This window comes from Solea senegalensis, unplaced genomic scaffold (assembly GCF_019176455.1).
Source record: "Solea senegalensis isolate Sse05_10M unplaced genomic scaffold, IFAPA_SoseM_1 scf7180000017373, whole genome shotgun sequence".
NCBI lineage: Eukaryota > Metazoa > Chordata > Actinopteri > Pleuronectiformes > Soleidae > Solea > Solea senegalensis.
In genome coordinates, this window is record NW_025322367.1 from 4,846 (window position 1) to 15,872 (window position 11,027).

The following is an 11,027-nucleotide window of genomic DNA, read 5'->3' on the forward strand; positions in this document are numbered from 1 at the left end:
TTTTTGATAATAAAAAACAAAAAAAAAAAGCACGCCCGATCTCGTCTGATCTCGGAAGCCAAGCAGGGTCGGGCCTGGTTAGTACTTGGATGGGAGACCGCCTGGGAATACCAGGTGCTGTAAGCTTTTACACCGCTGCACGCTTTTACACTGCTGCTTCCTTACAAGAAACATGCCCCTCCACGAGCAGGGGCCTTGCCTAGTCCATAAAGGCACTCTCTGTAGCCAGCCCCTCGGCTTACGGCCATACCACCCTGAGCACGCCCGATCTCGTCTGATCTCGGAAGCTAAGCAGGGTCGGGCCGGGTTAGTACTTGGATGGGAGACAGCCTGGGAATACCAGGTGCTGTAAGCTTTTACGCTGCTGCTGCTGCTTCCTTACAAGAAACATGGGCTCGCAATTAAATTGACGCACAGGCACGGGTTGATGTCTTTCTGGTTTCAGCTTCGCTTTGCTTTTCACAGAAAAAAGAGAATGGTGCACCGTTCCTGGTGGCACTGCAATACCAGGTCAATGAAAGGAGTGAAGAGAGCAAGCCCCAGTTTTCACCTCCCACTGCTCAAAAATGCATTTAATATTTAATCCCCATATAGAGGACATATCAGATATTAAACTGATGAGAACAGATACTACACTTGATCTTAGCCAAAAGGCCGAGAAGCGATGGCCCACAGGTGTCTGGGGCCAACCCAAGATCTTGGCACACAAGTCAGTTGTTGTGGTGCCATGTGTTTAAGGGCGCATAACAAAGGCTGCTGCTGCTGATCACCTCCGCCCCAAGGTTGACCTAAGTGCACCTCTGAGCCTTGACAGACAGCTGCTTGACATTTGACACACTCAAAGGGCGCAGCCTTACAACAAAGCCCACCAAAAATAACTTAAACTCTTGAACGTCCCTCTCCACGGAAGTCTTTAGTAAAAGGCGAAAGACTTGTGCATTTTGAAGAGAAACCAGAGTCAACGTAGCCCCTGTCCTGGAGAGCAGCCGAGGAGTCTATCCGCCGGAGTCACCACAGTCTCGGTCGGCCGGCCGGCCGGCCACCTTGGGACGGCCTTCCGTCACCGTTTTTGCTTAGTCGGCCAATAAACCGCCCAGATTTGACTGCATGTTTGGAAGCGCGTTCCTACTGTCGGTTGTGCGCTGCAGTTTTCTATCAGTCGCGGAGGCTGTGGCACATTCCTCGCTCACTGGCACACCTCCAACATTTAGTGGTAGACGTGAGTGCATGAGCAAAGCAGCTCCGTGTCACACTGAGCAGTACAAACTGCCGGGCCATTTCCCACCTCATCCGGGCTTCTGAAATGGTGAGTTGCTCCTGGCATCACTTCAACATCAGGTCACTGCACGGAGTGAACAGAGCAAGCGCCAAAGTATTAACCCTTGGCATGATGGCCATGGATCCATCTCCAACAATCGAGTTCTTCTACAAAGAGTTGGGAAAGGGAGCGTGACATTTGCTTTGAGCTGAAAGACAACACCCACAACCATCACGTTCCCAGCAACTTGGAAAGACTGGGGATGTTGCTCGGAAGGACGTGAGAAGTTTGGAGATGGGCACACAACGTTGAACTTCGGGCGGCTGACCTTTCCTTACAACGACATCATCGGGGGAAAGCGCGGACGCAGCACCCCACTAGCAAAAATTATGCAGTCAAGACTCCCACGTTTGGGGAATTTGCAGGGGTCAACACAGCCGGAGTGCAATGGCTGAGCCTCGCCCTGGGTGAACCGCCTTCTTGATCATGGTATCTCCCCTGCCAGGTAAGTATGAGGTGTACTCGCCAAACACCGGGTGGCTCTTGCCAGACACAGCTCTTTGGCTGATGGTGCTGGAAATAAATAATCCCAGAGGCCAATGCCTTGACTCAGTTGCTCGTTAATGCTGTGCTATGTTCAACTTCAACCTCCAGCACACATTGGAGAGGAAACACTCGACCTTTTTTACTGGCATACCTGGCTGTCGTTTACTATAGATTCAGCAACAACTGGACATGACGGCACCAACAGCCGCTTGCCCATCTCGGTGTCGCTTCCCGATAATGGACTAGAGTGTAGCATGTGGTGGAGATAAAGGCGGAAGTGCAGTGTGTCCGAAAGGCTGACTTTTGAGCCCCGCCACGCGCAGGGGGCCTTGCCCAGTCCATAAAAGCAGTCTGTGTCCCCAACCCCCCGGCTTACAGCCATACCACCCTGAGCACGCCCGATCTCGTCTGATCTCGGAAGCCAAGCAGGGTCGGGCCTGGTTAGTACTTGGATGGGAGACCGCCTGGGAATACCAGGTTCTGTAAGCTTTTACACCGCTGCACGCTTTTACACTGCTGCTTCCTTACAAGAAACATGCCCCTCCACGAGCAGGGGCCTTGCCTAGTCCATAAAGGCACTCTCTGTCGCCAGCCCCTCGGCTTACGGCCATACCACCCTGAGCACGCCCGATCTCGTCTGATCTCGGAAGCCAAGCAGGGTCGGGCCGGGTTAGTACTTGGATGGGAGACCGCCTGGGAATACCAGGTGCTGTTAGCTTTTACGCTGCTGCTGCTGCTGCTTCCTTACAAGAAACATGGGCTCGCAATTAAATTGACGCACAGGCACGGGTTGATGTCTTTCTGGTTTCAGCTTGGCTTTGCTTTTCACAGAAAAAAGAGAATGGTGCACCGTTCCTGGTGGCACTGCAATACCAGGTCAATGCAAGGAGTGAAGAGAGCAAGCCCCAGTTTTCACCTCCCACTGCTCAAAAATGCATTTAATATTTAATCCCCATATAGAGGACATATCAGATATTAAAATGATAAGAACAGATACTACACTTGATCTTAGCCAAAAGGCCGAGAAGCGATGGCCCACAGGTGTCTGGGGCCAACCCAAGATCTTGGCACACAAGTCAGTTGTTGTGGTGCCATGTTTTTAAGGGCGCATAACAAAGGCTGCTGCTGCTGATCACCTCCGCCCCAAGGTTGACCTAAGTGCACCTCTGAGCCTTGACAGACAGCTGCTTGACATTTGACACACTCAAAGGGCGCAGCCTTACAGCAAAGCCCACCAAAAATAACTTAAACTCTTGAACGTCCCTCTCCACGGAAGTCTTTAGTAAAAGGCGAAAGACTTGTGCATTTTTAAGAGAAACCAGAGTCAACGTAGCCCCTGTCCTGGAGAGCAGCCGAGGAGTCTATCCGCCGGAGTCACCACAGTCTCGGTCGGCCGGCCGGCCGGCCACCTTGGGACGGCCTTCCTTCAACGTTTTTGCTTAGTCGGCCAATAAACCGCCCAGATTTGACTGCATGTTTGGAAGCGCTTTCCTACTGTCGGTTGTGCGCTGCAGTTTTCTATCAGTCGCTGAGGCTGTGGCACATTCCTCGCTCACTGGCACACCTCCAACATTTAGTGGTAGACGTGAGTGCATGAGCAAAGCAGCTCCGTGTCACACTGAGCAGTACAAACTGCCGGGCCATTTCCCACCTCATCCGGGCTTCTGAAATGGTGAGTTGCTCCTGGCATCACTTCAACATCAGGTCACTGCACGGAGTGAACAGAGCAAGCGCCAAAGTATTAACCCTTGGCATGATGGCCATGGATCCATCTCCAACAATCGAAGTTCTTCTACAAAGAGTTGGGAAAGGGAGCGTGACATTTGCTTTGAGCTGAAAGACAACACCCACAACCATCACGTTCCCAGCAACTTGGAAAGACTGGGGATGTTGCTCCGCAAGGACGTGAGAAGTTTGGAGATGGGCACACAACGTTGAACTTCGGGCGGCTGACCTTTGCTTACAACGACATCATCGGGGGAAAGCGCGGACGCAGCACCCCACTAGCAAAAATTATGCAGTCAAGACTCCCACGTTTGGGGAATTTGCAGGGGTCAACACAGCCGGAGTGCAATGGCTGAGCCTCGCCCTGGGTGAACCGCCTTCTTGATCATGGTATCTCCCCTGCCAGGTAAGTATGAGGTGTACTCGCCAAACACCGGGTGGCTCTTGCCAGACACAGCTCTTTGGCTGATGGTGCTGGAAATGAATAATCCCAGAGGCCAATGCCTTGACTCAGTTGCTCGTTAATGCTGTGCTATGTTCAACTTCAACCTCCAGCACACATTGGAGAGGAAACACTCGACCTTTTTTACTGGCATACCTGGCTGTCGTTTCCTATAGATTCAGCAACAACTGGACATGACGGCACCAACAGCCGCTTGCCCATCTCGGTGTCGCTTCCCGATACTGGACTAGAGTGTAGCATGTGGTGGAGATAAAGGCTGAAGTGCAGTGTGTCCGAAAGGCTGACTTTTGAGCCCCGCCACGCGCAGGGGGCCTTGCCCAGTCCATAAAAGCAGTCTGTGTCCCCAACCCCCCGGCTTACGGCCATACCACCCTGAGCACGCCCGATCTCGTCTGATCTCGGAAGCCAAGCAGGGTCGGGCCTGGTTAGTACTTGGATGGGAGACCGCCTGGGAATACCAGGTGCTGTAAGCTTTTACACCGCTGCACGCTTTTACACTGCTGCTTCCTTACAAGAAACATGCCCCTCCACGAGCAGGGGCCTTGCCTAGTCCATAAAGGCACTCTCTGTCGCCAGCCCCTCGGCTTACGGCCATACCACCCTGAGCACGCCCGATCTCGTCTGATCTCGGAAGCTAAGCAGGGTCGGGCCGGGTTAGTACTTGGATGGGAGACCGCCTGGGAATACCAGGTGCTGTAAGCTTTTATGCTGCTGCTGCTTCCTTACAAGAAACATGGGCTCGCAATTAAATTGACGCACAGGCACGGGTTGATGTCTTTCTGGTTTCAGCTTCGCTTTGCTTTTCACAGAAAAAAGAGAATGGTGCACCGTTCCTGGTGGCACTGCAATACCAGGTCAATGCAAGGAGTGAAGAGAGCAAGCCCCAGTTTTCACCTCCCACTGCTCAAAAATGCATTTAATATTTAATCCCCATATAGAGGACATATCAGATATTAAACTGATAAGAACAGATACTACACTTGATCTTAGCCAAAAGGCCGAGAAGCGATGGCCCACAGGTGTCTGGGGCCAACCCAAGATCTTGGCACACAAGTCAGTTGTTGTGGTGCCATGTTTTTAAGGGCGCATAACAAAGGCTGCTGCTGCTGATCACCTCCGCCCCAAGGTTGACCTAAGTGCACCTCTGAGCCTTGACAGACAGCTGCTTGACATTTGACACACTCAAAGGGCGCAGCCTTACAGCAAAGCCCACCAAAAATAACTTAAACTCTTGAACGTCCCTCTCCACGGAAGTCTTTAGTAAAAGGCGAAAGACTTGTGCATTTTGAAGAGAAACCAGAGTCAACGTAGCCCCTGGCCTGGAGAGCAGCCGAGGAGTCTATCCGCCGGAGTCACCACAGTCTCGGTCGGCCGGCCGGCCGGCCACCTTGGGACGGCCTTCCTTCAACGTTTTTGCTTAGTCGGCCAATAAACCGCCCAGATTTGACTGCATGTTTGGAAGCGCTTTCCTACTGTCGGTTGTGCGCTGCAGTTTTCTATCAGTCGCTGAGGCTGTGGCACATTCCTCGCTCACTGGCACACCTCCAACATTTAGTGGTAGACGTGAGTGCATGAGCAAAGCAGCTCCGTGTCACACTGAGCAGTACAAACTGCCGGGCCATTTCCCACCTCATCCGGGCTTCTGAAATGGTGAGTTGCTCCTGGCATCACTTCAACATCAGGTCACTGCACGGAGTGAACAGAGCAAGCGCCAAAGTATTAACCCTTGGCATGATGGCCATGGATCCATCTCCAACAATCGAGTTCTTCTACAAAGAGTTGGGAAAGGGAGCGTGACATTTGCTTTGAGCTGAAAGACAACACCCACAACCATCACGTTCCCAGCAACTTGGAAAGACTGGGGATGTTGCTCCGCAAGGACGTGAGAAGTTTGGAGATGGGCACACAACGTTGAACTTCGGGCGGCTGACCTTTCTTACAACGACATCATCGGGGGAAAGCGCGGACGCAGCACCCCACTAGCAAAAATTATGCAGTCAAGACTCCCACGTTTGGGGAATTTGCAGGGGTCAACACAGCCGGAGTGCAATGGCTGAGCCTCGCCCTGGGTGAACCGCCTGCTTGATCATGGTATCTCCCCTGCCAGGTAAGTATGAGGGGTACTCGCCAAACACCGGGTGGCTCTTGCCAGACACAGCTCTTTGGCTGATGGTGCTGGAAATGAATAATCCCAGAGGCCAATGCCTTGACTCAGTTGCTCGTTAATGCTGTGCTATGTTCAACTTCAACCTCCAGCACACATTGGAGAGGAAACACTCGACCTTTTTTACTGGCATACCTGGCTGTCGTTTCCTATAGATTCAGCAACAACTGGACATGACGGCACCAACAGCCGCTTGCCCATCTCGGTGTCGCTTCCCGATACTCGGACTAGAGTGTAGCATGTGGTGGAGATAAAGGCTGAAGTGCAGTGTGTCCGAAAGGCTGACTTTTGAGCCCCGCCACGCGCAGGGGGCCTTGCCCAGTCCATAAAAGCAGTCTGTGTCCCCAACCCCCCGGCTTACGGCCATACCACCCTGAGCACGCCCACTAGCGAACCAGGAAGTGTATGCTACAAACATTTCGAGCACATGGCTCCTTTCCTCAGCCTGTATTCTTCCCCTTTTTCTCCTCCTTTCTGCACTTCTTTTCCCTTTTCTCATCGTGTGCTACTTCAGTTTACTGGTTTTGTTCATTTTAAGGACTGGTTTCCCCCCCCCCCGACAGTGTTTTCCACACTGTGCGGGGGCGCCTTTTGTTGAACTTTTTTTTTCTCATCATGGATGGACCTCAGAACAACGACCTCACCAAGCAAAGAATCATGGCAAAGGAGATAAAGAACACGGAGAATGGAGACAGAGAAAAGAATGATGGAACCCAAAGGAAGTATGAGAAGGAGCTGACTTTACAAATAGAATTGACGGGAACAGAAAAAGTCCCAATAATGGAATTATTGAAATGTGTGCGTGGACTGTGTGGAGGTTTGATTGCCTGCCGCTGTATTGGAACGGACAAATATGAAATAACAATGACAAACACTGTTGGGAAAAGCAGATTGCTGGATGGATTCAAAATCGGCACAACCATAGTTATGGCAAAAGAGCTAAACAATGATGAACTGGTGGTCTCTTTTCTCACTCTGCCCGCGTACATCTCAGACCAGGAAATAATTGACAAGCTGCATGGCTGGGGAGTCTCTGCAATCTCTCAAATCAAGAGAAGAATGTGGCCTGGCACAAACATCGCAGATGGGACAAGGTATGTGAAAGTCAAATTTAATCAGACAGTACAATCCCTGCCTTACTCTGCTAGATTTAATACTGCCACTGGTCCCGAATACTTCAGAGTGTTACATGATCGGCAAGTGAAAGTGTGTCGAATGTGCCTACAGCCTGGACACATTCTTAGAGAGTGTCCTGAGTTTTGTTGCCATAAATGTGGAGTCCAGGGGCACTATGCAAGAGAGTGCCATAAAGCTGTGAAAAGGTGTGAGCTGTGCCACAACAACATGGAAAATTGCATTTGCAATGAAAGTGAACCGGAGAGCATAGCAGAGTCAGAGTTGGAGAGGGAGCAGACAGAGGGAAGCACTGAGGACAGTGCAGGAGAGGAGGAGGCAGAGATAGCGCCTGCGGAGGTACGCACAGAGTGTGGTGTAGAGAAAGGGCCCCCTGCCCAGCCGCCCCGAGCGGAAAAAATAACCACTAATGTGGAAACCTCTGGAGAAAGCCTTCCGGAAGCGCAGAATGACGAGGCTCAACCAGACAATGAAAAAAAAGTGGCTGGAGCTGAAAAGCTCCAAGCCAGAGGCACGAGAAGCACCCCAACCGCAGAATCTGCGCCACTCAGTCCTCCCCACTCTGAAAAAGAGCCAACAGTTTCTCCCTCACCAAGTGCTGACTCTGATTCGGAGATGGACCTCTCGGTAGTGTCCCTGGCAAGAAAACGACAAAATACAGACAAGTCCGGTAAAACAAATAAGAAAAAGCAAAATAGAAAAAAATGAGTGTGATGTTTAATGCCACAATAATACAGCTCACCCTTCTCATGGCCCTGCTTCTCTCACTGAATGCCCGTGGGCTCTGCAGCAGAGAAAAACTACACAAAGTCATCAATACTACCAAATGTGACATCTTGCTGCTACAAGAAACAAAATGGTCCTCATCTCCTGTGAGCATGATAGGAGGGTTATGGGAAGGGAATGTATATTTCGCAAATGCAGATCGAGCAATGTGTGGGGTGGCAACGCTGATTAAAAACAATGTCTTTGATAAGGTAATAGAAATATATAAATGCTCACGAGGTAGATTATTGATAGTTGATTCATGGAAAAAAAATGTTTATATTAGAATTATCAATATATATGCTCCTAACACTGAGGGTGAAAGAAAAGTGTTTTTCAAAGAGCTAAATAAGTGGGTAAACAACAACTCCATCATCACTGGAGACTTCAATGTTCCCCTCACCAAATTTGACATATCTAGCAACAATCTCTTTAAAGATGATGTGAGCAGGCGATCCTTATTCGAAATCATAAAAGAATACGACCTGGTTGACTTATGGCGAATTATGCATCCAAATAAAACTCAGTTCTCCAGACATCAGGTGGTACAAAATACTCTCAAACAATCCCGTATTGATTATGCCTTACTGGCAAGCTCCATTGTACACAATGTGAACTCAATAGAATATGTCCTCAACACATGGAGTGATCACTCCCTCATAAAATTGTCATTATTTCCATCAGTAGCACAAACAAATGGTGGGGTATGGTGTTTTAACAATAGCTTACTAAAAGATCAACAGTTCATTGACAAAGTTAACCGTCTTCTTCACAATGTGGCAAATGAAATGGAGTGGGTCGAAGACATATTTAATTGGTGGGAAAGAGTGAAAGAACGAATCAAAAGAGTATGTATAAATTATAGTAAACATAAGAGCTGGCGGGAGAAAAAAAATGAAAAAGAGCTAAGAGTAAAATTAGAACACGAACTCCAAAAGATAGCCAATGAACCTAACGGAGATCTGACAAATTATATTTATTTGAGAGACAAGTTAGCGCTCTCCAAAAAGAAGGAATGCATGGGGGCAATAATTAGAAGCAGAGTGCAAAATTTTGTGGAGGGGGAAAAATGTTCAGCTTTTTTCCTCGGCTTAGAAAAGCAAAAACAAAATAAAGCATTCATAAAAGAACTGAAAGACAGCAAGGGCAACATAATTATACAAACTGATGAAATAATATCCAGAATACAAGATTTCTTCCAGCAGCTATATACAAATCAAAATATAAATCAAAATACAATTACAAGTGTGGTGAAGGTCATTCAGAACCAAATCTCAACGGAGGACAGAATATGGTGTGATCAGCTTATCAGCATGGCAGAGATTGAAGCAGCCATCAAGGGCTTACAAAAAAACAAGAGTCAAGGCGTAGATGGTTTAACAACTGAATTTTATCTATTTTTCAAAGAAAGTTTAACACCAATTTTATTTCGAATTTTTGAGGAAGTTGAGAAGAAAGGTGAAGCTCCTGAGACCCTTACACTTGGTTTAATTACTTTGGCATACAAAAACCGAGGAGACAGAACGATCATTAACAACTACAGACCCATAAGCCTTCTGAATACTGATTACAAAATTTTCGCAAAGGTTCTAGCAAACAGACTCAAAGAAATTATCCCAAACATAGTACATCAGTCACAGGCATATAGCATTCCCGGACGAGATATTTCAGATTCCATTTTATCCATAAAAGAAACCATCTATCAGATGTCACAAACTGGTGGCATCTATCTAGGAGTAGATTTTGAAAAGGCGTTCGATCGAGTTGAACACAACTTTTTATGGGCTGTTTTAAAACAATTCGGTTTTGGTCACAATTTCATTAAAAGAATTCAATCTCTTTACAACAATGCACACAGTCGCATAAAAGTGAATGGTCTCCAAACCCCAAAAATAGCAATCCAAAGATCAATTAGACAGGGATGTCCCCTCTCCTCTCTGCTCTACAGCCTGGTGGCCGAGCCCCTAGCTCTATTAATAAATCAGAACATTAACATTCAGGGCATACTGGCAGATAATGGCACTTCCTGCAAAATGATTGCCTATGCCGATGACACAAATATCATGGTCAAAGATGGAAAAAGTCTACAACTAGCTTTGAATCTTGTACATATCTACTGCTCAGCCTCCGGTGCCAAAATCAATGAAAACAAATCAACTATAATGTACTGTGGCAATGGGGCAAGGGCACCAGGCAGACAGGCGTTCATAGAGGAAAAGGCCAGTGTAAGGGTCTTAGGAGTGCATATTGGCCAGGATCAAAAGGCCGCCAGAGATAACACCTGGAAAGAGGTGCTAAATAAAATGAACAACACCTTGGGGTTGTGGAAAATGCGGAAGCTGACCCTGAAGGGTAAGGTGGTCATGCTCAACTCCCTGATACTCTCCAAAGTGAATCATGTGCTACAAGTCTATGATCTCCCAAAACAAACTCATGCAGAAATAAATCAAATGATATCCACTTTTCTGTGGGGAAGCCGCCGCAACATGATAAAACACAGAACAACAATTGATACATACACAAACGGTGGGCTTAGGCTAATAGACATAAACACAAAAAAACACTCATTCAGAATCAAAATCATCAAAAAGCTGTTGGACGATAAAACTGACCTTTTTTGGAAACATCAACTGCTTGACACCATTAAAACATGTGGAAACAGTGGCATTTACAATCTCTGTCAGATCCCACTAAAATCACAAGCTACACACATCTCACAGTTCACACAAGAGATCTTTGAGGCATGGGAGTTGGCCAGACCCCACCTGGTAACTATAGTACAAAACAAACACCAGCTGCTGCAGCTCCCCGTGTTCCACAACCCAGACATCACATATCTGGGCAGGCCCATCTCGGGCGGGTCAATGCCGCAAGCAGGTTTATACACATTGGGAGACTTCACAAACAATCAAGGCGAAATAGTAGTGGAAGAAATCTTGAATCGGCTCAGAGCCAAAAACATTTATTGCAAA

General features: G+C 48.1%; 14 non-coding genes across 14 annotated transcripts; 5 read left to right on the forward strand and 9 right to left on the reverse strand.

Moving 5' to 3' along the window:
- Nucleotides 1-236: 236 nt before the first annotated feature.
- On the forward strand, nt 237-355 carry LOC122764362. The gene has a single exon (XR_006359640.1). It is a non-coding gene; the product is annotated as a 5S ribosomal RNA (ribosomal RNA).
- A 118-nt stretch (nt 356-473) lies between these two features.
- Nucleotides 474-666, reverse strand: LOC122764356. Its single transcript, XR_006359634.1, has one exon. It is a non-coding gene; the product is annotated as a U2 spliceosomal RNA (small nuclear RNA).
- Nucleotides 667-848: 182 nt separating this feature from the next.
- Nucleotides 849-961, reverse strand: LOC122764357. The gene has a single exon (XR_006359635.1). It is a non-coding gene; the product is annotated as a U5 spliceosomal RNA (small nuclear RNA).
- Nucleotides 962-1,607: 646 nt separating this feature from the next.
- LOC122764351 lies at nt 1,608-1,771 on the reverse strand. The gene has a single exon (XR_006359629.1). It is a non-coding gene; the product is annotated as a U1 spliceosomal RNA (small nuclear RNA).
- Nucleotides 1,772-2,174: 403 nt separating this feature from the next.
- LOC122764363 lies at nt 2,175-2,293 on the forward strand. Its single transcript, XR_006359641.1, has one exon. It is a non-coding gene; the product is annotated as a 5S ribosomal RNA (ribosomal RNA).
- A 110-nt stretch (nt 2,294-2,403) lies between these two features.
- On the forward strand, nt 2,404-2,522 carry LOC122764361. Its single transcript, XR_006359639.1, has one exon. It is a non-coding gene; the product is annotated as a 5S ribosomal RNA (ribosomal RNA).
- A 121-nt stretch (nt 2,523-2,643) lies between these two features.
- LOC122764355 lies at nt 2,644-2,836 on the reverse strand. The gene has a single exon (XR_006359633.1). It is a non-coding gene; the product is annotated as a U2 spliceosomal RNA (small nuclear RNA).
- Nucleotides 2,837-3,018: 182 nt separating this feature from the next.
- LOC122764359 lies at nt 3,019-3,131 on the reverse strand. Its single transcript, XR_006359637.1, has one exon. It is a non-coding gene; the product is annotated as a U5 spliceosomal RNA (small nuclear RNA).
- Nucleotides 3,132-3,779: 648 nt separating this feature from the next.
- Nucleotides 3,780-3,943, reverse strand: LOC122764352. The gene has a single exon (XR_006359630.1). It is a non-coding gene; the product is annotated as a U1 spliceosomal RNA (small nuclear RNA).
- Nucleotides 3,944-4,346: 403 nt separating this feature from the next.
- Nucleotides 4,347-4,465, forward strand: LOC122764360. The gene has a single exon (XR_006359638.1). It is a non-coding gene; the product is annotated as a 5S ribosomal RNA (ribosomal RNA).
- A 110-nt stretch (nt 4,466-4,575) lies between these two features.
- Nucleotides 4,576-4,694, forward strand: LOC122764350. The gene has a single exon (XR_006359628.1). It is a non-coding gene; the product is annotated as a 5S ribosomal RNA (ribosomal RNA).
- A 115-nt stretch (nt 4,695-4,809) lies between these two features.
- Nucleotides 4,810-5,002, reverse strand: LOC122764354. The gene has a single exon (XR_006359632.1). It is a non-coding gene; the product is annotated as a U2 spliceosomal RNA (small nuclear RNA).
- A 182-nt stretch (nt 5,003-5,184) lies between these two features.
- On the reverse strand, nt 5,185-5,297 carry LOC122764358. The gene has a single exon (XR_006359636.1). It is a non-coding gene; the product is annotated as a U5 spliceosomal RNA (small nuclear RNA).
- Nucleotides 5,298-5,943: 646 nt separating this feature from the next.
- On the reverse strand, nt 5,944-6,107 carry LOC122764353. The gene has a single exon (XR_006359631.1). It is a non-coding gene; the product is annotated as a U1 spliceosomal RNA (small nuclear RNA).
- Between the last annotated feature and the right edge of the window lie 4,920 nt (nt 6,108-11,027).